Source organism: Balaenoptera borealis (assembly GCF_965194805.1).
Source record: "Balaenoptera borealis genome assembly, chromosome: 5".
Taxonomy (NCBI): domain Eukaryota; kingdom Metazoa; phylum Chordata; class Mammalia; order Artiodactyla; family Balaenopteridae; genus Balaenoptera; species Balaenoptera borealis.
This window is the reverse complement of record NC_138862.1, coordinates 116138484-116164039: the sequence shown is the minus strand read 5'-3', so window position 1 is coordinate 116164039 and position 25556 is coordinate 116138484. Positions and strand designations below refer to the sequence as shown.

The 25556-nt window shown below is 40.1% G+C and overlaps 2 long non-coding RNA genes across 4 annotated transcripts in view; both read right to left on the bottom strand.

Moving 5' to 3' along the window:
- Positions 1 to 25556, bottom strand: part of LOC309629937 — a 70341-nt gene that overhangs the window by 8403 nt on the left and 36382 nt on the right. The gene's annotated exons all lie outside the window — the stretch shown is intronic.
- Positions 6641 to 25301, bottom strand: LOC309629942. Its single transcript, XR_014245310.1, has 2 exons — positions 14932 to 25301; positions 6641 to 14339 (listed from the first exon to the last, which is right to left on the bottom strand). It is a non-coding gene; the product is annotated as an uncharacterized lncRNA (long non-coding RNA).

The window sequence follows — 25556 nt, the reverse complement described above, 5'->3', positions numbered from 1 at the left end:
CCCAACACGACCATAAATAAATAAATAATTTTTATAAACAAATAAAATAAAATTATAGAAAAATGAAACTGATCTGTAGTGACAGAAGCAGATCAGGGACTGCAGAGAGGAGGGGAAGGATGATTTTAAAGGGGCATGAGGGAACTTTCAGGGGTGATGGATATGTTCACTATCTTGATTGTGGTGGTCGTTTCATGGTGTATACAAATGTCAAAACTTTTCAAATTGTTCACTTTAAATATGAGCAGTTTAGGGACTTCCCTGGCAGTCCAGTGGTTGGGATGCGGCACTTCCACTGCAGGGGGCTCTGGTTTGATCCCTGGTCTGGGAGCTATGATTCCACATGCTGTGCAGTGTGGCCATAAATAAATAAATAAAAGCAGTTTATAGTATGTCGGTTATACCTCAATGGTTAAAAAGGAAAAAAAGTTACAGCATAAACATTATGACAATAAACAATAATAAATAACTATATTACATATAGTTATCTACATATACATATAACACATAAAAATGTAACAAATAAATAACAAAAATAAATCATAAACAATATGGCATAAACATTATTTTAGAGACATGGAGGTAACTGCCAAAAGAGCTAAAAAGTTAACTTAAAAGTTGTTGCCCATGTAAGGAAATACAGGAATAGGGTTAACCAAGGGGAGGGGGCAGGGGACTGTGGTTTCAGATATAAACCCTCCTGGATTAGTTCATTTTTAAGAATGTACACGTACACCAGTTGAGATGCTCACGGAAGCAGATGTTAAGATGGGCTTTGATATTTGAGAGATTTATTGGAGGAAAGCCTGTGAAGGGAGAGAGGGAAGAAAAAAATTGGAGAGAAAGAGCCTCAGAATCTGGAAGGTTCTAAGACCTGCCGGGCTGATGGGGAGTGTCCCAGCAGAAGTTCCCCATTCCAGGAATCCCGTGTCAGGCAGGGTGGCTCTGCACTCACACCCTGGTACCTCAGCAGTGTTTAGTCATTGGCTTCCCAGAGGGCTGGGGCTCGGCCTGAGTGAGGCAGTGGTTCCAAAGTTGTGGCAGCTGGGCTTGTCACTCTGCCAGGTCCCCGCGGCAGGCATTGATTTGATTTTTAAATTTCAAAAAGTCTTTTAAAAGAAGGATAAATTCCTCTGATCAACAGGTGAAATGAATAAACATTCAGAGAGTAGCACAGTCCTTTACAGAGCCGATCACCCACCTGACTGGTACTATAGATTTTGCATTCCTTTTTTGTCCAGAAGTATTGTGTTGAATAGACTAAATTTATTTGATTCTCTCTTAATTGAGGGGTCAGGGTGGATGCTGGAGAGGCAGTCGTTTTCTCCAAAAAGTGTCCATAAGTTAAGGAATAGTGTTCCTGAGCACAAAAAGGAGGGTCTCTTGAGAACCTATGGATTGTGATGAAATAGCCCCGGAAATTATATACGACTATTTGGAACAGATTGAGCCACTGGACACCCTCTAATTCTGTAACTTTCACAGCTCTGAGTTTCCCAATGACTTAACAGATAAGACGCATAATAAATAAGTTAGGTTCATGGTACAAAGCAATTGTTTTATTTTATTTTTTTAATTGAAGTATAGTTGATGTACAATATTATATAAGTACAAAGCAATTTTTAAAAACTGTTTAACTGTATATGTTCTGCAACTCAGAAACCAAGAGATATATCCAACATTTTAGGTCCTGAAACCTACATAATTTGGGGGGCCATCAAAAAAAAGAATACAAAATGTATAAAAAATAAAATGCCCACCATCAGTGGACACCACCCTGCGTGAAGGAAAGTATTTGTGCTGCTGGGCGGGGGCAGAGTGGAAAGAGATGGCAGTCTTTGCCCATTGTGATTAAAGTTTCTTACTTTTGCAAATCTTGTAAAAATGTATGACCACGTGAACACTTTGCTAGCATCCCTCTCCAGGCCTTGGAAAGCGCCCTGCTGCTTATTCTTCATCAGCATCCCAGTAAATCCACGTCTCTAACCAGCCCTCTTTGAAAAGGAAGAGAAAATAAAGGGGTATAGATTCCCTTAGGAAGTTGGTGGATATAAATATGAGATGGGGGCAGGGAGTGACACTTTACACACGTTAGTACTGGAAATAAAAAGAAGACTCACAGAGACAACTGCTAGTTGGTATAAATCACCTTCCATGCATCTGGCACCCCCAGTCCCTGATCACTGCCTGTCAGGGCCTGGTTCCAACCACAGGACACTCTTCTGCACACTCAGGGCACAGTCACATCTGATTTCCCTGAGAACTTGTCACCCCGAGCAGGGAGCTGAATGACAAAAATGAACAAGGCATGTCATTGGATTTTATTAAGGAAAATGAATTTGGTTTGTCAAAAGCATGGCATGTAGCATATGGTCACAACTGCTTTTAAATACTCTGAAAGAAAGACAGTGGGAAATACACTCAAATGTTAACAATAGTTCTCTTTGGGTGTTAAAACTAGGGGTAATTATTTTCTAACTTTCCCCCCCACATTTTCTTTAATAAGCATGTAGTGTCTTTAAAATAGAAAATGAACTTCAAAAAGTGTTTAGAAAAAAATGCATTAACTTTGTCTATATATGCATATAAATGGATATTTATATTAATTAATGCATGCAATGTACAGGGAACTAAGGAGATTTAAAACTTCCCAAGACACCCAGTAAGAATATTTCCCATGGCAGATATTACCAGTGTGATATGAGAATCAGAGAATCAACAAATCCCAGGTTTGAAAGGGCCCTTGTATTCGTCATCTATTGCTGTATAACAAATTACCCCAAAACTTAGCAGCTTAACCCAACAAACATTTATTATTTCACTCAGTTTCTATGGGTTAGGAATCTGGGTATGACTCAGCTGAGTGGTTCTGGCTCAGGTTCTGTCACGAGGTTGCAGTCAAGCTGTTGGCAGTGCCTGCAGTCATCTGAGGCTTATGAGGGCCAGAGATCTGCTTCCAAGATGTCTCATTCATATGGCTGTAGGTAGGAGGCCTCAGTATCTTGCCACATGATGATTCACAGGGCTGCCTGAGTGTCCTCACAACACAACAACTGGTGTCCCTCAGAGGGAATGATCAGAGAGAGATTGAAAGGCAGAAGCCAGAATGTCTTTATGATCTAGGCCAGGGAAGGACATACCATCACTTCTGCCAGATTCTTTCTTTCTTTCTTTCTTTCTTTCTTTCTTTCTTTCTTTCTTTCTTTCTTTCTTTCTTTCTTTTTGGCTGCGTTGGGTCTTCGTTGCTGCATGTGGGCTTTCTCTAGTTGCAGCGAGCAGGGGCTACTTTTCGTTGTGGTGCGCAGGCTTCTTATTCTGGTGGCTTCTCTTGTTGCAGAGCATGGGCTCTAGGTGCATGGGCTTCAGTAGGTGTGACACACGGGCTCAGTAGTTGTGGCTTGCAGGCTCAGTAGGTGTGACTTGCGGGCTCTAGAGTGCAGGCTCAGTAGTTATGGCAAAAGGGCTTAGTTGCTCCGTGTCATGTGGGATCTTCCCGGACCAGGGCTTGAACCCGTGTTCCCTGCATTGGCAGGCAGATTCTTAACCACTGCACCACCAGGGAAGCCCTCTGCCAGATTCTTTTGTCACACAGACCAATCCTGATACAGCGTAGGAGGGGACTACACAGGGCATAAATACCCAGAGGCAGTGAACACTAGGGGCCCTTTGTCCCCTCCCCATGGTATCCTTGAGAAACTAAAAATGTTCAATACAGTGAGAAATATCAAGACTGTTAGTCAAAGTAGTTTAAGCCTATCAGGGAAATAGGTACTTGAATCCAATTTTATATTCTGTCTGTTCAGAAATGGCTCTTCTAGATATACAGATTGCCAACAAACACATGAAAGAATGCTCAACATCATTAATTATTAGAGAAATGCAAATCAAAACTACAATGAGATATCATCTCACACCGGTCAGAATGGCCATCATCAAAAAATCTACAAACAATAAATGCTGGAGATGGTGTGGAGAAAAGGGAACCCTCTTGCACTGTTGGTGGGAATGTAAATTGATACAGCCACTATGGAGAACAGTATGGAGGTTCCTTAAAAAACTACAAATAGAACTACCATACGACCCAGTAATCCCACTACTGGGCATATACCCTGAGAAAACCATAATTCAAAAAGAGTCATGTACCAAAATGTTCATTGCAGCTCTATTTACAATAGCCAGGACATGGAAGCAACCTAAGTGTCCAACAACAGATGAATGAATATAGAAGATGTGGCACATATATACAATGGAATATTACTCAGCCATAAAAAGAAACGAAATTGAGTTATTTGTGGTGAGGTGGATGGACCTAGAGTCTGTCATACAGAGTGAAGTAAGTCAGAAAGAGAAAAACAAATACCATATGCTAACACATATATATGGAATCTAAGAAAAAAAAAAGAAAGGTCATGAAGAATCTAGGGGCAAGACGGGAATAGAGACACAGACCTACTAGAGAATGGACTTGAGGATATGGGGAGGGGGAAGGGTAAGCTGGGACGAAGTGAGAGAGTGGCATGGATATATATACACTACCAAATGTAAAATAGATAGCTAGTGGGAAGCAGCCGCATAGCACAGGGAGATCAGCTCAGTGCTTTGTGACCACCTAGAGGGGTGGGATAGGGAGGGTGGGAGGGAGGGAGACGCAAGAGGGAAGAGATATGGGAACATATGTATATGTATAACTGATTCACTTTGTTATAAAGCAGAAACTAATACACCATTGTAAAGCAATTATACTCCAATAAAGATGTTAAAAAAAAAACTTAAATTATATTAACATACACATAAATAAATTCTATTAAAAAAACAAAAACAAAAACAAAAAAACAAAAAAGAGAAATGGCTCTTCTAAAAACTTACTGTACTGCTGGTAATAAGAGTAATGTAACTTTTTAAAATGTTCATTGGTTTTCACTTCCTGGAAAGTTACGGAAGGTTTTCCCCCCTCCCTTCAGAGAAGATTGGGTAGGACAACACAGAGATTTTTTTTTTTCAAAAAAAATTTTTTTGGTTGTATGGCTGTCAGTTAATATTTTCATAGGCAAAACCAATAAAACAAAAACCCTATAGTGGTTGTTTTGAGACTGGCTAGATGTCTAACCGATAAAAAATAATCCATCTCCCTCAGCAGATCAAATGTCTAATACTATCCATGGATTCCAACATGTAGGAAAGGAGGCTCATGATATCAACAGAGAAACCATATTGTTAAAAAACAACAATCAGAATGGAAGGGCTGTCTGACTTGGGATTTTCTTTTCTAATGAGTTGATTTATTTAGGTGAAAAAGCCTTATAAATAACATAAAAATTAAACCCACTTTTATAACTTTAATGAATTACCTTTATTTAAAAGAGTAAAATGCTGTGAAGTGAGCAATGCCTTTAAGTTAGAGACATAAGGTTATAGAAATATGGGGCAGTGCATCCCTCCTTCAGAGCTGCTCCTCCTAATGAGAATGGGGATGGGTCGTTGGCCAGTATTTGAAAATACCTCCAGACTCCTTAAGAGCAGGAATTCTCCTGTATTCATCTTCAAATCCCAAATGCCCAGTAAAATGCCAGGCACCAAGAGGTCATGAAGTATTTGCTGAATGAATGAGGAAGGGAAAAACAATAAATATTGGGGGAAAATGATACAACTACAAAGCCAGTTCTCACCCTAATTCCCATTCCCCTCTTTGCCCCGTGTTCCCAACATCGCTTGACTTCAAAGAGAGTCCCCAGGAAGAGAACTGGCCTTGGCATCAGTAAATCACCAGATTCCCTGATGACTCCTGATTTGTCCTTCCACCAAGTCCAGTGAATACCCTGTTCAAACTGATATTTTAAATTCTCATCCATAATACCAAAGGAAAATGAATCTGCCCAACTTCTTGTTTTGGCATCTATTTTCAACACCATCCCATACATTTCTCTGCATATACCTCTTCCGCTATTGTGAGAATTGAACACGGATTCTGGAGCTGATGGATTCTGTCTCTTGCTTTTTTGTTCAGCTGGAAAGCTACTTACTAGTTCATCTTCTTTTAGTAACAGATTCTCTCCCAGGACTCTGCACTCTTGCTGTTAAACTTCCCAGCAAGTTCAAAGGCGCTCTCAGCTCCCCAGGATCTGCCAGTTAACTTACTGCCACTACATGGTACTGCCTTTGATAATTTAGCCCTGCCCAGAGTCAGGTTTTTCTCTATCTCAGGATAAAATAAGGTTTTCTCAAGCTGTCAAAGCCCTGGATTTTGGCATTGCTTCCAAAAGGGTGTTAAAACATTCCCAAAGGATGAACCCTCTTGAACTAGGAATCACTGAGAGGAAAGGAATGCAAGCAGGTCTGACGGGCTCTGCAGCTTTCCCCTGATTAATTGCACATTGCTTTATAGGGACTAAATGTTCATTGCGCTGAGCTCAGTAAAGATGAGACACTCTCTGTGGATTGAGGGTTTCACCACGTGCAAGCGGGTCATGCTTATCAAAACTCAGGTGTGCTCATCACCAAGTTAGTAGTCTCATTATTCACTTGCTTTCAAAATGTTTATCCCAGCACGTACTGTACCACTCCAGTATTTTTCCTTTTTAGAGCTGAGATTTTATCAGGCACCATTACAGCTTCTGATGAGCTCTTCAGAGTTTAAAGTACATTTTTTTTTTAATTTATTTATTTATTTTTGGCTGTGTTGGGTCTTCGTTTCTGTGCGAGGGCTTTCTCTAGTTGCGGCAAGTGGGGGCCACTCTTCATCGCGGTGCGCGGGCCTCTCACTATCGCGGCCTCTCTTGTTGCGGAGCACAGGCTCCAGACGCGCAGGCTCAGTAGTTGTGGCTCACGGGCCTAGTTGCTCCGCGGCATGTGGGATCTTCCCAGACCAGGGCTCGAACCCGTGTCCCCTGCATTGGCAGGCAGATTCTCAACCACTGCGCCACCAGGGAAGCCCAAAAGTACATATTTTTTAAAAGTCAGAGTTCTACATCTGCAAGTACAAGGTGGTCCAGGATAAATCAGACCCACTAAAAAACACAAGGATTATGGTTGATCTTTTTGTTATTGTTGTTGTTAGAAAAGTAATTTCCCAAATTACAGAAAGAACAAAAACAGAAGAAAAATATAACACATTATTCTAGGCTATTCTTTTGGTATGTTTTTTAAAAAAAATAACATTTTGAATTTTTTTTTTCCCACTTAACCTGTTATCACAAGCGTTTTGCCCCCATTTTGCTACAGACGGCTTCATCTATAACCCTAGGTTTTATAGGGGTGGCTTTTGACAAGGACAGGTTTTAGTGAACAAAATTAGCCCAGGAATTACAAAAAAAGAAAAGAAAGAAATCCAGGTCATCACACGTTTTTCATTACATTATTTTTCATCATTACAGTTCATCACCAAATTATTTTTCATGTGTATTTCAAAGTATTGCAGTTCCAAGCAATATTTGATAGTACATTGTATACATTTGAAGGGAAATCCTGAATTTGTTTTAAAGTTTATTTATTCAACCACGTATCAATGGCACTTTTTAATCTTTTTTCTTAGAAATTAAAGAATCCAGTGACATCAAGGAGGGTGAACTCCCAGAATTCTGAGTTCTATAGGAAACTAGTTAGTTTGAATGTGTTTCCCAAGGTATAAAAATGTTTAGCCTGTCCCAATTTTTTTAATTAAGGTATAGTTGACTTACAATATAAGTTTCAGATGTACAACATAGTGAGTCACAATTTTTAAAGGTTATGCTCCATTTATAGTTATTATAAACTATTGGCTATATTCCCTGTGTTGTACAATACATCCTTGTAGCTTATTTTATACATAGTAGTCTGTACCTCTCATTCCCCTACCCCTATCTTGCCCCTTCCCACTTCCCTTTCCCCCCACTGGTAACCACTAGTTTGTTCTCTATGCCTGTGAGTCTGTTTCTTTTTTGTTATATTTACTAGTTTTATTTTTTAGATTCCTCATATAAGTGATATCATACAGTATTTGTCTTTTTCTGTCTAACTTATTTCACTGAGCATAATACCCTCCAAGTCCATCCATGCTGTTGCAAATGGCAAAATTTCATTTCTTTATGGCTGAGTAGTTTTCCATTGTGTGTGTGTGTGTGTGTGTGTGTGTGTGTGCATGTGTGTGTATATCATACCACATCTTTATCCATTCATCTGTTGATGGACACTCAGGTTGGTTCCATATCTTGACTATTGTAAATAATGCTGTGATGAACATTGGGGTGCATGTATCTTTTCGAATTAGTGTCTTTGTTTTCTTCAGATATATACCCAGGAGTGGATTGCTAGGCCATATGGTAGTTCTATTTTCAGCTTTTTGAGGAACCTCCATACTGTTTTCCACAATGGCTGCACCACTTTAAATTCCCACCAACAGTGTAACAAGGGTTCCCTTTTCTCCACATCCTCAGGGTAAGAAGATCTTATTAGAATCTAATGAATGACACGATGCAGATAGCCCATCCCAAGTCCCTCGTGCCCTCAAAATTCAAATGCAGCATTCCACTTTCTCCAGTTTAAAGTTTAATGAAGAAAAATAAGTGATGTATTGGAAGATTTGGGAAAGCGAACAAAGATGAAAGGAGCAGTGTTTTACGTTTGTATTTCTTTTATATTTGATATCCTCCCATATTAAAAAGGGAAAGAAAATATGCAAGACTACGAAGGGCAGTGTTTTTAATAAAACCTTGGCTGCTTTTCTGTAAGAATCAATGCAAGTAATTTTATCTCTTTGTGGGTCACTTTCAAAGCAAGGGGAAGAAATAGGTTGACAGGATCCCATAAGGTACTTGGAAAATGCACTCTTGTTGTGCTTTATTTAACTCAGCTAGGGGGAAAAAAACTGAGTGAAAAGGCAAGATTCCACTCAGATCTAGTTCTGCTTCCTGTTACTTTTAGGAATGAGGGAAGGAAGGAAGAGAAGAAGAAAGGGAGGAAGGGAGGAGGGAGGAAAGGAAGGAAGAAGGGAGGGAGGAAAGGGAAAAAAAACCCTTTCAAACCATATACCCTGTATTACAGCATTCACAGTGGACTTTTAAAAGGGTAATAACATATCTCAGTATTTTTGCAACTAACATTTGACTAACTGTACAAATTTGGGTTATGGGTTTCTTTAGTGAGGAGAATTGTATATAATTACAGTTTTCTGACATGATTTGAAAACTTAAGTCAGCATGGAGACCCTGCTGTCAAGCTGAGCTGCCATTTGAGCTCACAAGGAAGGAAATCCTTGGAAAGGTATTTTATAGTCCTGCCCTCAGCAATTCAGCTGTGCTTCATTTCAACATGCATTTCTGCCTCATGTGTTGTAATAACCAGCTAATCTTCTTGCCTCTTGGAGTGGCACTTTTGGAAGATCAAGAGGAGAATGTACTTAGGCCACATTCTCTCCTAGGACAGCTACAAGGCAAGCTGCCATAGAAAATGAAACAGGACACATTTGACTGGTTCTGGGTTTTCTCCTGAAGGCAGGATGTAGACAAAGCTTTCTGAAAGGGTCATTGAAGTTTGCAAAATCCTCTCTGCCGCTGGCTGATTGAGTGAAACAGAGCCAACTCATTGCTCTGATTGGAAATCATGTGAAACTTATTTATGCCATTTTTTATTTTCTCTCTTTAACTCCCTATCAGACATTGAGCAGAGGTTGCATCCGAGTCTGGAGCTGGTTACAATCATACTGGAAGTAAAATTCAATATGGGGTGAGAAGCCAGGTGAACCAAAGTAAACATGGGCTCTTTGTGAACCAAATCACCGCTGTACGCCCCTCTTCAAAGCCTACAAGCTCCGGAGTAGTTCCCATAAATCCGAGCTGCGTTGAAAGGATTCGCTCCAAGCCTTCCACCAGTAGCTTGCACCCACATGTGTCAGATTCAGCTGTCTCTTAAATCTGCAAAACGTCATCTGCCTCACAGTGCGCAAAACTACTGTCTCGAAGTGTATTCAATCCAGATGGGCGACTTTTCTCCTTCCCGACTTCCCTTCTATTACAAGTATGAAGATTTTGAAGCCAGGCAACTAGGAGACCAATCTCTCGACTGAATGGGCTGCATATACTGTTCGGGGAAAGATTTCTAGTGGCTTCCAAAAAAATGAGGAAATAATGCCCCCCTTTCCTCCTGGATGTCTGAAATTTTCAATTCCCCAGAATGTGCACCAGATTACATTCACAAAAGGACACACTCTGAATGTGCCCAGGATCACACACAATTCTCAGTGAACCAGCGTGATCCCCACACCTTTTCCTTTCACTCCCAAAGGCAAATTAGAATGCAAAGGAGGGTAATTGTCACAGGAATAAGCTCTAATCTATTCTTAAAAATAATTTGCAAACACTGGCACTTCACTATTAGTAACAACAATTTACTTGTGACGGCTGATTGGGCACATAGATATTTCAGCCCTGATCCACTCAGCCTACCACCACTCCCAGAAGTACCTCCAACTGGGCGCTTATCAATCATATATATGGTAGCAATTGGTTTCTGTGTCTACTTCAGCCCCAGGGGTAGGGGCCAAGTCTTGGCCATCAGCTTATATAAACCAGTGCCCAAGCTGTAGCAAGGATTCAATAACAATTATGAAAACCAAGAGAAAGGTACATTTATGCCTAGAATGTCCCTAGAAGGATCCCTAAGAAACTGGTAACAGTGATTGTCCCTAAGCAAAGGAACTGGGAGACTGGGGATGAGAAACTTGCTTGTCACTGTTTATTATTTTATACTAATTGAAATTTTTACCCTGGGTTTTGTATTTAATAGAGTAGATTGGGATAGATATTTATTAAATGAATAAACAAATAGATGAATGAACAAGCTACAATCCAAGGTTGACACCTGAATATTTTTAGCTGTACCAACTTAATGGCAGTGGCTTTTCCTAGCCCTGAGTTTTGAATCCTTCTAGTGACTCATGGTAAGTTGTGTGCCAGGTCAAAATGGTGCTGACACCCTGACTGACTCAGTGTGTCCAGACATTCTTGGCCAAGAAGGAGACAAAGAACTGTCACAAAGACTAGACTTTATTGGTCCCATTTTGATTCATTCAGCAGAAATGGAAATGCTCACTGCGTCTCTCAATATTACATGTTTCTTCTCTTGTCTGCAATGAGCAACTATGGTTATTTCTTTAAGATAAAGCTCTAATCCAAGTTCAAGGAAAACTGGAATTCTTTAGGAAAAAAAAACCATTTGTTTCATGAAGTTTTGTCTCCTTTTAGCCCCAGAGAGGCATTTTAATACAGTGAATCCAAAAGCACTGGCTTTGGGGTCAAGCAGAACTTTCCTAATTGCCCTGGGCTCCAGAATCCTCAGTTTTATATAAACTGAGAGACGATATCTATCTGACAAACTTCCATTAGGTCTAAATTAGCTAATGTGTTTAAAATCCCTGGGACATAGTGCTCAAAAAGTAGTAGCTATTATTTTCATCCTCAAATAGTCTCATGGCCCTTTTCACCCCTTAAATTTGCTGGGAATCAATACCAGTCCTTGCTATGAGACAGGCTTTGAGGCTTACCTCTGATGTCTACCTCCATTGTGAGTTGAAGGATGTTTTGCTCCCTCCTATAATGAATATATGCTATGCATGATGTTTTTTGACCTGTCGCTTCTTTTGCCTAAAGTTGTAGAGATTAGCAATAAGCTTGCTAGTTCCAATAACTCCCCATGTTATCTGTCTGCCTAGCATAAGCCCCAATCACCTTTGCTACCATCACTTTTTATTCAGCCATGCCAAGATTATATAGTTTGGAAGACGGAGCCAACAGCAGCAAAAAAAAAAGATTATATAGTTTGATGGCTGCCCCAGTACTGTTGGAAATTTGTCAGCCCTGCTGCTTGAAGGGTGTTAGAAAAATGCCAGCGCTGGATCAGACTTTCTAGCAGTCTGCCATGCCAAGAGAATTTTTAATGAGGGTTTTGTTTTGGGACGTTTTTTGGAGTTGGGGGATGAGAGAGCAGAGACTAGACTTTTTGAAACCACAATCCCAAATTCCTGAATGTTTGGCAAATTTGCCAGCGGGTGTAAGCTCTCTTCTAGCTAGTCTGGCCGCTGCTGTTGTCCAGGCCATCTGATGACTGGCTGGGGCCGCCAGGGGCCCTGCCTTTCCCAGCATGGAAGTGTGTGGCTCTCCCCACACTCCCTGCCCTGACAATGCCAAGAATCAGAAACAAGGGCCCAGAGTGTTAGCCGGCCCCGAATGAGTGGCAGCTTGGAGGGCCTTCATTGTGCTTGGTGCACCAAGAGCAGATTGTTATTCTGCAGGCATGAATTAGAGCCTGGGCAGAAAGCGCCACGCTCGCTCTTACCCGGGCCGTGTCTTGCTGCTGCAGGGGAGTGGAGGGGGCTGCCATTGTACAGAGCTTTGGTGGGCCATGTTCCAAGAATTGTCTGCAGAGGGCCCATCAGAAGGGGAAAACATTTGTTTTCTGACTTCAAAACACCCTCCAATTCCATTCGTCTATTATTTCCCCCCTCCTTCCCTATCTCCCCTGCTGCAAAACAGCATCGGTGTATCAACTCCACTTCAGTATGATTATATTCTCACTACTTCCATTTATCATTGCTTGAAAATTTATATTTGCATAAAGCTTTATTAGATAAAGATCTAAGTTGGAAACAATTCTTCCCATTGTCTGTTGGATTGTCATTCAAACAATACTCCCTGGCGGGTTAGTTACTATAGATTTTAGCCCAGTTGCTGGAAGAATAAAGATACTCTGTTTTTATAGACCTTTTTCCAGACTCGAGGGTTCTGAGGCATCAGTCCATGAAATGACTCCCTCTTTCCTTCAGGAAAGGTATTGAAATCCCACCTCTCCATGCTTTCTCACTGGCATGAATGCATAACAACTAGATTTGTGTAAAAGATCTCAACTTCGGAGTGAACTATGAAGGTCTACAGAATCATCCATTATACTGCAAAGTTAAATGACCACTGTTTTTAAAAGTCTTCTTGATTTCTCTTCCAACAGAGATGTGCTAGAATCAGCATCACACTGTTCTGGTAATGAGGTACTGAATGGCTTTGTAACAATCAAAAAATGAAGGAAAACATCTGGACAAATTGAATGGCAGGACATGGTGACCAGGGAGATTGGCAAAGGCCATTTTGGGGACAAATTTGCAAAGGATTCAACATACACATTTCATCTCCTCTACCTCACCTGTCCCCCTCCCTCTACCCCCATCCCCTCGAAGTGGAATACATCAGCTTTGAAGGAGTGAGAAACACCAAGTGCAAAAGGATCATCTAGGATGGAGTTTCCAGCATTTTCCACTCCACTTCTCCCACTCACTCCCCTTCCATCCTGAGCTTGGAGTACCAAAGACACCAAAGGTCTTAAAACTCTTCTCTCACTGACTTAGCCTCCCCATCGTGGGTAGGGACGGCAAGGAAGTGTGCATGAATTTCTCTAAGCCATTTTTCTGGTTCAAACAAAAGGCAAAGGAAATGAAGGAATCTGTGTGATGCACAAAGCACAGACTATGATTCTCCTCTAAGACATGTGCCCACAAGTAGACTATCATTATTTGAGGCAACTGCGAGTATAATTAAAAACCTTTCAGCACTCCAGTAATATTTCCTGTCAGAAGGGCAAGATGACACACTGAGAACTGATCGGGCTTAACTCTTTAGGCAATGAAAGTAGAGGGGTCATTGTATGAACATACCCTCGTCCACGTATGTATGTATCGGCAAAAATGAACGTCCTTCAACCATTCTTGAAAAATATTACATTTTATTCAAATAATTTTTACAAGGAACAGAATTGGGGGATGTAGAAACCTTTCATTCATGCACTCACAATAAATATTTTTGAAATACGTAATAGAGGGTATGTATTATTGAACAAATGAACCAATTGTTTCTGTAACTCTTTAGTTTTACTCTTAAACTCATGTACTTTTAGTGGTGCATTATTTTAGAATGACTTTGAAAATCACTCTCAGTCAAAGGGAATGTAATCACAAGGTGGTAGTAGATTTCATTCTCTTTTTTCCCTCCTACTTAGCACAAGAAAAATTAATATGAAGACTAGGAAAAATACTGTTCACTTCATGAGGTTTTTGCCTGAATAGCCTGATGCCTGTTTCGGATGGTCTTCCCTCCAAAATAAGTTTGATAAAAGTACACTCTTTTGAGAAAACTCACTCTCCAGAGCTCTGAGCTTGTAAAAGGAGAACATATCACAGGTGGAAGATGATAGAAGAAAGTTAGTAGGAGCACCAAGGGTTCCAAAGCTTCTTCCCTCCTCTGCCTATCTGGAATCCAAATCTAGACCAATATGCACTTGCTTGAAGTGTCTTCTCTTCAAAATATCAAAAGTAAGACCCAGGAAACCTAGTTTTAAAAACAAATGAACTAATCAAAGGTGAGATTTATTTATCTGCCTCCGAAGTAAGGGGTAACAACCGTTCCTTCCCCCAGAGTATGAAAAATTGCAAACAATTTTAAAAGGACACTTATTTACTTCTTTTGTACTTTACTTAATTGTTAATGCCAAAACTTGTGAAATCTGGTAGCAATGACTACTGCTGTTGTGTGATGTTCACTGAGCATTCAGTGTTTTACTAGTTGGAAATAGAATTTTTTTAACTGAAGTATAGTTGATTTATAATGTTGCATTAGTTTCTTACATACTGCAAAGTGACTCAGATATATATTTTTTTCTTTTTTCCATTATGGTTTATTACAGGATATTGAGTATAGTTCCCTGTGCCATACAGTAAGTCCTTGTTGTTTATTTTATATATAGTAGTTTGTATCTGCCAATCCCAAACTCCTAATTTATCCTTCCCTTTCCCCTTTGGTAACCATAAGTTGGTTTTCTATGTCTGTGAGTCTGCCTTGTAAATAAGCTCATTTGTATCATATTTTAGATTCCACAGCTACGTCATATCATGTGGTATTTGTCTTTCTCCGTCTGACTTACTTCACTTAGTATGATAATCTCTATGTCCATCCATGTTGCTGCAAATGTCACTAGGAAATAGCATTTTAAAAGCATGGTCTCTACCTTGAAGAATTTTACCTAATCAGGAAGAAAAAAATATTGTTTGCTAGTTAGATGTGTGATTAATTATGACTCACACTTCTATTCTGAGCTCTGCCACTCTACCCTGGGTAGCCCTGAGCAAATCATTTAAATCTCCCCATGCCTCAGTTTCCTCATCTGTAAAATAGAACTAAGAATACCAGTCTTCCCCAGCCATTCAATGAAAATTAATTAATGCTTGAGATCCTCAGATGAAAGATTCTCTGGATGTACAGAGGGCTATTACACAAACAATAAAACTGCATCTATACATAGCTGGGCATGATTCACGTGAGAAGAGACAAATTCCTGTAAGCTCTGCATCCTGTCAAGACCAGGATGCATATCTACCCCTTGATGGTGTAGGGCTTAGACTCTGTCCAGCAGAAATATAATGTGACCCACATATGTAACCTTAGGTTTTCTCATTGCCAAATTAAAAACACATAAAAATAGTTTTAATAATCTGATTTAGCCTAATATATCCAAAATATCATTTCAACCTGCAATCCATGTAAGCAAGTACTAATGAGTTCTTTTACATTCTTCTCCTTTTTTTTTTTTTTTTTTTAACTAAGCCACTGAAATCTGGTGTGTGTTTTGCACTCACAACACACCTCAATTCAGACTAGCTAAGTTTCAAGTGCTCATCAGCTACATGTGGCAAGTGGCTCCCATACTGGAGAGTTCAAGTCTAAGAGCTCTTGCAGCTCCAGGTTGTAAGTAATGTCCACTGATCCATGTAACTTTGGTTTCTCTTAAGTTATAGGTCAACACAAATATATTCTACATTTACCCTCTGGACTCTTGGTCTTCAGAGAGGATGACGCTAGAAAGTTCTGCTTCTGGTAGCGCTCAGAAGAGTGGCATGATGGTAGTGGGAAATGCTCCAGAAACAAATAAATAAATCTTCCCCACTTCTCCTATCCTCACAGAGGGGTGTCTTGAGACATTTGGGGGCAAGTTCCCTGTGTTTTCTACCGTGATCTCCAGAATCATGGCAACCCACAGAGAGCACACAAACTCACAACATTACCCCCACAAGTCTCCGTTTAAGAACATGCAGTCAGGACTTCCCTGGTGGCGCAGTGGTTAAGAATCCGCCTGCCGGGCTTCCCTGGTGGCGCAGTGGTTGAGAATCTGCCTGCTAATGCAGGGGACACGGGTTCAAGACCTGGTCTGGGAAGATCCCACATGCCGCGGAGCAACTAGGCCCGTGAGCCACAACTACTGAGCCTGCGCGTCTGGCGCCTGTGCTCCACAACAAGAGAGGCCGCGATAGTGAGAGGCCCGCACACCGCGATGAAGAGTGGCCCCTGCTCGCCGCAACTAGAGGAAGCCCTCGCACAGAAACGAAGACCCAACGTAGCCATAAATAAATAAATAAATAAATAAGATAAAAAATTAAAAAAAAAAAAAAGAATCCGCCTGCCAATGCAGGGAACACGGGTTCAAGCCCTTGTCCGGGAAGATCCCACATGCCGCGGAGCAACTAAGCCCGTGCTCCACAACTACTGAGCCTGCGCTCTAGAGCCCGTGCTCCACAACAAGAGAAGCCACGGCAATGAGAAGCCCACGCACCACAAAGAAGAGTAGCCCCCACTAGTGGCAACTAGAGAAAGCCCGCGCACAGCAACGAAGACCCATCGCAGGCAATAAATAAATAAATAAATAAATAAATAAATAAATAAATAAATTTAAATAATAAAAAAATAAGGTAGTTTAAAAAAAAGAACATTCAGTCAACTTTAAATGACTCCCACTAGAGTTGACGAGAAGTTGAAGTGCAATAAACAGAATCTGTTTTGTTTTTCTTTTTTCGTTTTATCTCTTTGCAGGGAAATTATTGTTGGAGTTTTCTTTGGTTAGTTGGTTGCTTCCTAATATATATTATGAGGGACCTAAACCATTGTTGATTTTAAACTTGAAACACATTTGCTTTAGACAAATCCTAACTCAAAAACTATAAGGATTTTTTCAAAGTCAATTTCAAACATCCAAGCCAAAATGTAATATTATATAATGGCTTGCATAGTGCAAAATGCTCAAGAAAAGATATGCATTATGTGGACACGATGGCCATTTCACTCTTCCCACTGATCTTTGGGAAACTCTATCTTTTCTTTCTTATCTCCAAATTTCGTATTGAAACTTTAGTTTCCACCTAAACTCCAGTCTTGAATTTTGCCCCAGGATTCTGCCTACTACCCCTGCCCCAAGCACATTCTCTGTGATCCTCTTCACACAAATTGCTGCCTGACCTTGAGTCTTTCCAAGCTGACCTCAGGTCATCTGATGTTTATTGAACATCCACCAGGAGCAAAACCTTGTACAGGGCACTGCAGGGAACATAAGTATGACAAAGGACTTGCCCTCAAGCTGCCTATAACTAAAAGGAGTACTAGAAAACATACATTATTAGAGGAAAAGAAGGGCCGACCCATAACGGAAATACAAAGATTCCTTTATACAAGAATGTTTTAGTCAGCTCAGGCTGCTGTAACAAAGTAGACCGGGTGGCTTAAACATCAAAAATTTACTTTCTCACAGTTCTGGAATCTAGAAGTCCCAGATCGGGGTCCAGCAGTGTTGGTTTCTGGTGAGAGCTCTCTTCTTGGCTTAGAGATAGCTGCCTTCTTACTGGGGACTCACATGGCTTTTCCTGAGTACACATGGAGAGAGAGCAACTCCCTGGTGTCTCTTCTTATAAGGACACTGATCCCATCAGACCAGCACCCCAGCTTCAAGACCTCATCTAATTCTAATTACCTCTCAAAGGCCCCATCTGTAATACCATCACATTAGGGGTTAGGACTTCAAAATATGAATTTGGAGTGGACATAAATATTCAGTCTATAACAAAGGGTCTCAGAGTAAAGAGACCCTACCCAATGGGTTGATCAGCAAAGACTTTATGAAGGAAGTTGTACCTGACATAACTATTAAGGTGCCCTCCCTTCTGGGCACTAAGAAGTCATGCATCAAGGGCCAAATAGATGAAATAACTTTTGTACATCAGTGCAGCTATTTCTGGTCAATGAGTCTGTTACCCTGGCATTCGGCTCATGTGGCTTTTACCTCTCCTTTGAGCTCCAGACCTGCATGTCCATCCACCTTCTAGACATCTCCACCTTCATGACCCACAAGTATCTAAAACTCAACATTACCGAAACACATTTCATTATCTTCCACCACCCAACTTGTCCCTGCTCCTACCTTCCCCTACATTTTTGATACCAACACCCTCCACTAAGTCATTCAAGCTGGTAACCTCCTCCTTTCTTAATTAAACTGTCAAATCCACTCTTTAACCTTCTCATCTACATCCCCCTCCTCACAATTTCCACTGCCTGTAACTTGGTTCAGACCATCCTTATCTTTCTTATAAACTACTGAAAGATAATTATTGTTATATTTTAATAATAAGTAGCATGTATTGAGAGCTTTCTATATGGCAGGCTCTGCCCTGAGTGCTTTATAGGTATTGTTTCCTTTAAACTTCACAGCTATTACGGTTTGCATTTTACAGATGAGGAAACCAGGTCAACAGAGAGGCTAAAAAAGCTTGCCCAAACACACAGCTGCTAAGATAGAGAAGTAGGTGCTGAATCCCAGCAGTCTGAATTCAGAACTTGCCCTCATCATGACCCTAATGTATTCTACCTTCTCAGAGGTGAACTCCCTCCTTCCAGACTACTCACCATCAGTTCTTCCTCTGTTGCCATAATGATCTGTCCAAAATGCAAATCTAATGTTCTCATTCCTGGCTTCAAACCCTTCAATGGCTGCCATTTTCTATAGGATAAAACTCCATGGGACCCAGGGCCACAAAGCCCTCCAGACAGCAGCTCTTTCTCTCCAGCTTTGTCCACTTTTGCTTCCCCACCTCACTCTTTTTATTTTAGCACTTCTAAATACTTACCATTCTCAGAAGATGCCTTTCCACTCCATACCTCCAAGATGACCCACGTGCTGTTCCCTCTTCACAGAATATCTTTTTTCATCAATTCTCCACGTTCCTTCCCCTTCAAACTCCTATGCATTCTTTATATCTCAGCCTGAACAGAGCTTCCCCTCAAGGAAGTGAGCCAGCTAGTTAAAAATCATTTGCTGAAAGGGAATTCCTGAATGATTACTTTGTCAAGTGACCAATTACCCAAATTTATCAAAAAATCTAAACTATTTAGAAAGTTTACAACAATTTATCTTGGATGGAATGGTTTCTACGCTTTTGAAGATTTCTGTGGGTTATCGTTGGCCAGGTTAATCAACTGATCCCAGGACCCTGATCTGCAGGTTTTTCCTTCTTTCTCTCTGCGGCTTCTGTGCCCGAGTCCACAGTTGATTGATGCACGTCATCATGTCTGAGATCCCAGGAGATTGTGAGCGTCACAAGGGTCTGGCTATGTATTCTTATCTCTCGTCCCTGTACCCAGTGGAGTGTAGAATATGGTAACGCTTTAACAAATATCATATTAAGTTGAAACTTAAGTAGTCAATAAATACGCACTTATAGGTACTACTACCTTTCATTCATAAGGAAAAGGTAAATTATTAAACAAAACAAAATATACATTCTAGAAACTTAGAAGTCATAGAGTATGCATATTCAGGCCTGCTGTTAACAGATTTGGGGCCCACCTTGAATACAAATGGAAGACCACATACCTACCATGTACAAAATATTTTGATGTTACAAAAGCAATCAAACAAATATTAAATTAAATATATTCTACCTTTTTACCTTGAAAAAGGTAGTTTCAAAATTATCTGGAAAACAGGATTGCATTCAGAACTGCCAATGGTAGTGTGCAGATACCCAACCCCAGACTCTGGCCCTTGGTCCCTGGTCCCTGGCCTGTAGTCTGTACTTCTTTCTGCCCCCAGCTCCGTTTCACACTATGAAGTCACACACACACACACTCACACACACTCACGTGGACATCCAGCCACCTGAAACAACTGGCCCTTGGCTACCTTTCGATGCCACAGTGGTGCAGCCCATTCCCCTCAGGAGATCAGGCCCTGGAGTGAGCTGCGGTCTTTGGGGCAAGGAATACCCAGTCCCATGTAACTAGAATCCCCTTGGCTCACTGTCATTAAATATTATGTTGGAAATGGAAAGGTATCTATGGTATATTAAATTTTAGAAGCAGGGTTTGAAGGTTTTAAGACATCTGCCTGATACTCTATTTTTGTAAAAAATTACATATGTATATAGAGGTACATAAAAAATCCAAAGAAGTATACATCAAATTTATTATGGTCGTTATTATCTCCAGGTGCTGGGATCAGGTGTGATATTTTTTTCTTTTTACTTACTTGTATTTTATGTTTTCACTATGAACATGCATTACTTATGTCATTTTTTTTAATAATAAAAGTTAAAATCAAAAACCTTAAAAAATAATATACATAACACTGGGATAATCCCTACACTGTTTAAGTGAAACATGATATTTTTCAAAACCTCAGAAATTTAGTACTTCCTACCCAGGAATAGTAGAGGATTTATAAAATATACCAGAGAACTCACTGGCTAGTGAGCAAAATGCATGAGGCTATTGAGAACCTCCTATTTACAGACGTGCGCTCATGAGGCTATGAATGTACACATTTATACTGAGTCATAGAAAAATACTCAGAGTATACAGTGCATATGTGTTCTTCCTGGTGCCGGAATTCTTCGGACAGAGAGCTACTCTGTTCTCCATAGAGCCTGTCACTAGCTCACTGTCTGAATGTGGGCGAACTGCTGTGGGCCCCAAACAGTGGAGTCAGGATATAAAACTAGTCATTAGCAAGATGCTTGCAGAGTCTCACAGAACGACCATCTACCTGACTAATATTACTGCACTAACTTGGAAGGGAAAGATATTATTTGTTACTAATCCATGTAATTTTAAGGAGTGTGTGTGTGTGTGTGTGTGTGTGTGCACGTGCACATAGATCATACCCCATATGCATATGCAAATTGCAAATGGACCTGGATGCTTATATGCATGGCATTTTAATAACCTTAGATATTGTTGGGGTTTTTTTCCATTCAAAGTAAACTTCTGCCTAGAGATGGAATCAAAATAATCATCATATAAATTTTCAACAGTCTCAGTGAATAATAAATGGACCGAAATATTCCCTCAAAGTTTTCAAGCTATAAATAAATTCTAAACTAAGCTTCCTGGAACTTATTTTTCAGAGTTAGTTTTAAATTAGCATTTCCTGCCATTTGTAATTTTAAAAATGTGTCACATACAAACAAGAATGTGACAACATTTCTATTTTCAAGGGATTCTACCTAGACCATAAATATTCACTTCAGGATAAACACCTGGGGGGGAAAAAGTCCATTCGCAAAAGAACTGCTTATTTTCTTCATATTCTAAAAAATTGACCTGTACAAAAATAAGAAAGTATTATACATTCAGAAGGTTTATGCATTCTGTTATCAATTTTCTCATGATACTACAATGGAAATATAATTGCCTTCTTGAGCTACACTGATAGCAAGTGAGAAATCAAAGAAACATTCCATGGTGAAAGAAAATGAAAAACATTGACCATATTGCCATAACATGCCACATTCACAGTCAAAATCTTGTACCTATTCAAGATTTACTTGTCTAGGCAGTTCTCTACTGATTTGGAAGGATGCATCCCCAAAGCTGGGCATTTGGACACTGGAATATATATTCATATATATATATATATATATATATATACAAACATACATATATACACACACTCTTGGGATCAATATTAAATTTGGTAAGTAGGTATACAAGATAGCCTCAGAAGCCTATATCTAGCCTACAACAGAATAGGCTAGCCTTTGAAATTCACCATGATTTATAACATTGTTACCATGAGAAATAAATTCCAAAACACAGCTCAGGAAATCATTTAACCATCCTCCCTCCCCACTTTCTTGCACTTTTGAACACAAGAAGAAAGGAGCATAGTGGCTGAGAATTGCTTCTGGCACTTCAGGGTTAGAGGTGGTCTGTCTCTCTCTGTTTGTTGTTTATTTGTTTGTTTGTTTATTAACTGTGTTTTGTTCTAATTAGAAAAGAAATCTATGTCTGTTGCTATAAAAATTAACAATGTAGAATATAGAACTTAAGAAGTGAACATCTCCCATGATCCTATTCTTCAGCTATACCCACACTAACAGTTTGGTGCACACTTGTCTTGTGCTTTTTATGTAATTGTTTATGAGTGTTGGTATCTTACATTTTAAAAAAATCTATCATATCATACATAGTATTCTGTCAATAGGCACGTGAAAAGATATTCAGCATCATTAGCCATTAAGAAAAGGCAAATCAAAATCACAGTGAAATACCACTTCACACTCACAAGAATGGCTATCACCAAAAATAGTACATACTATTTTGGATGCAGAGAAGTTAGAACACTTATATGCTGCTGGTGGGAAGGTACAGTGGTACATCCACTGTAGAAAATAGTCTAACAGTTCCTTAAAGGGTTGAAGTAGAGTTGTCATATGACCCAGAAATTCCACCTCTAAGCTGTACTCAAGAGAAATCAAAACATATGTCCACACAAAACTTGTACACAAATGCTCATAGCAGCATTATTCACAATAGCCAAAAGGTGGAAACAACCCAAATGTCCATCAATTGGACCGTCAAACTGATAAATGTTTAACTAAAATGTGCTGTATCCATATAAAGGAATATTTTTTCACAATAAAAAGAAATGAAGTACTGATATATGCTACAACACGAATAGCTCTTGAAAATAATATGCAAAGAAGCCAGACACTAAAAGGCTGCATATTGTATGATCCCATTTATATGAAACGTCCAGAATAGGCAAATCCATATGGAAAGAAAGTACAGATTGGCTGGGACGAGGAGGAATGAGGAGTGAAAGCTAATGTGTACAGGGTTTCTTTCTGGGGTGATGAAAAGGATCTAAACTTAGATAGTAAGGAGTTGGTGACTCTGCAAATATACTAAAAACTACTGAACTATGCACTTTAAAAAGGTGAATTTTAGGGCTTCCGTGGTGGCGCAGTGGTTGAGAATCTGCCTACCAATGCAGGGGACACGGGTTCGAGCCCTGGTCTGGGAAGATCCCACATGCCGCGGAGCAACTAGGCCCGTGAGCCACAACTACTGAGCCTGCGCGTCTGGAGCCTGTGCTCCGCAACAAGAGAGGCCACGATAGTGAGAGGCCCGCGCACCGCGATGAAGAGTGGCCCCTGCTTGCCGCAACTAGAGGAAGCCCTCGCACAGAAACGAAGACCCAACGCAGCCAAAAATAAATAAATAAAATAAAAAAATTTTTTTAAAAAGGTGAATTTTATCCTGTGTGAATTATATATCAATAAAGTGTTATTAAACTATATATATTAGCTGTATGACCTCTGAGGGTTTTTTAAAAATATTTATTTATTTATTTGGCTGCACGGGTCTTAGTTGCAGCTTGTGGGATCTTTTAGTTGAGGCATGCGAACTCTTAGTTGTGGCATGTGGGATCTAGTTCCCTGACCAGGGATCGAACACGAGCCCCTGGCACTGGGAGCGTGGAGTCTTAGCCACTAGACCACCAGGGAAGTTCTAATCTCTGAGTCTCCATTTCTTATCTCTATAGGGTTCTGTGAGGGTTTATTAATATATATATAAGTTTAATAAATATTGATATGTAATCACTCATATTTATGCATACATATACATATATAATCACTATTTTAAGTGATATCTATATATATACAAATGTATATATACATTTATATATATGCATATATTTATCTATACATCACTTAACACCATGCCAGGCACAGAGCAGGCCCTCTGATAATGATAGTTATTACATTAAATTCTTTACGCTACATCAAACCTCCTTTTTAACATCATTTTTATGTATTCTCTCATGTAAATTAGCTAGCCAATCTCCATATAATTTCCTCATCTAATATTTGAAAATTATAATTATTAAGCTACTTCTCAGTTCACCTCTCTTCTTGATGAATAAATCTAGATTTATAACACCTGACTGGTGAGTTTACATTTATCTGCATGATTTCATTAATGTGTGTCTTGTACTAAACCATTCCAAGAAGGCAGGGCTCATGCCTGTTTTCATTCAACCCTGAATCATCAGTGCTAGCCCAGGGTCAGACACATGTTAGAGCTTAAGAAATAGTTGTTGAATGAATGAATGAATGCATGCATGGATGGATAGATATTATATCTGCTCAGTGAGTGGCCTTCCTGGAAGTGGGTGGTTCTCAGCAAGGGTTGGGGTGTGGAGAGAAGGCATGTTGTCATACAGGATACAGGTTGTCATATCTGAATCACCTGGGGTGATTTTTTTGAAGTTACCTGACACCTTCTCTCCAGAGCTTCTTCTCTATCAGAGCTTACAGTGTGCTATTTCAGGGGCAGGAAGGCCCACTCCACCCAAAATACACCTCATACAACCAGTCACTGGTGACAGAAATTTCTTTCACAGGATACAAAACCTTTCATTCATAATCAGAGATAAATGTTAAGGTTCAAATAACTTTGGTCACTGTGATACGGTAGAAACACCATTGACTAGACCAGGAGTCAACAAAGCTGGTCTTTAGACCTGCCTTGACTTTGGATATGGGTATATGACAGGAAGGGGAATAAGTACACAGGCTGCTGAGTGTCCAAAGAAGTTGTGGAGAAGCAGAGCACAAGCAGGGGACAAGCACACATGGGATAAAGTGTTTAAGGCTTCATCTTCTTCGTAGTTTTCTTGGAGTCAAGCCTACCTTCTCTTGGGCTCAACTGCTTTCTGCTCTCAAGGGGAAAAGCTCATATGTCATAATGCCCAAGTTTAGGATCTGCCTTGGCAATTGGGGATCTGACCACTGGCCCACCCAGTGATGCTGCCACACATAAGCTGGAAAAAGTTTCTTGTCTACTACGCTCTTATTTTCCTACATGTGTTCATTGTTTTTTTTTGTTTTTTTTGTTTTTTTAAATTTTTTATTTATTTATTTATTTTTAGCTGTGTTGGGTCTTCGTTTCTGTGCGAGGGCTTTCTCTAGTTGTGGCAAGTGGGGGCCACTCTTCATTGCGGTGCGCGGGCCTCTCACTATCGCGGCCTCTCTTGTTGCGGAGCACAGGCTCCAGACGCGCAGGCTCAGCAGCTGTGGCTCACGGGCCTAGTTGCTCCGTGGCATGTGGGATCTTCCCAGCCCAGGGCTCGAACCCGTGTCCCCTGCATTGGCAGGCAGATTCTCAACCACTGCACCACCAGGGAAGCCCATGTGTTCATTGTTTTTAACAGAGCCCTAATTGCTAGTTCATGTTCACCTTTGATGCAGCCTGATTCCCAAGATCCTCTGCTGTACTCAAACTCTATTTTTACCTTTTTAAACTGTAAAATATAGCACATTTTTTGCATAGAACACAAATGTACAGTTTAATGGGTTATTATAAAGTCAACATCTGCATAGGTAACATACGGTTTACATTATACATTATATACATATATATATACATTATGCATATGTAAAG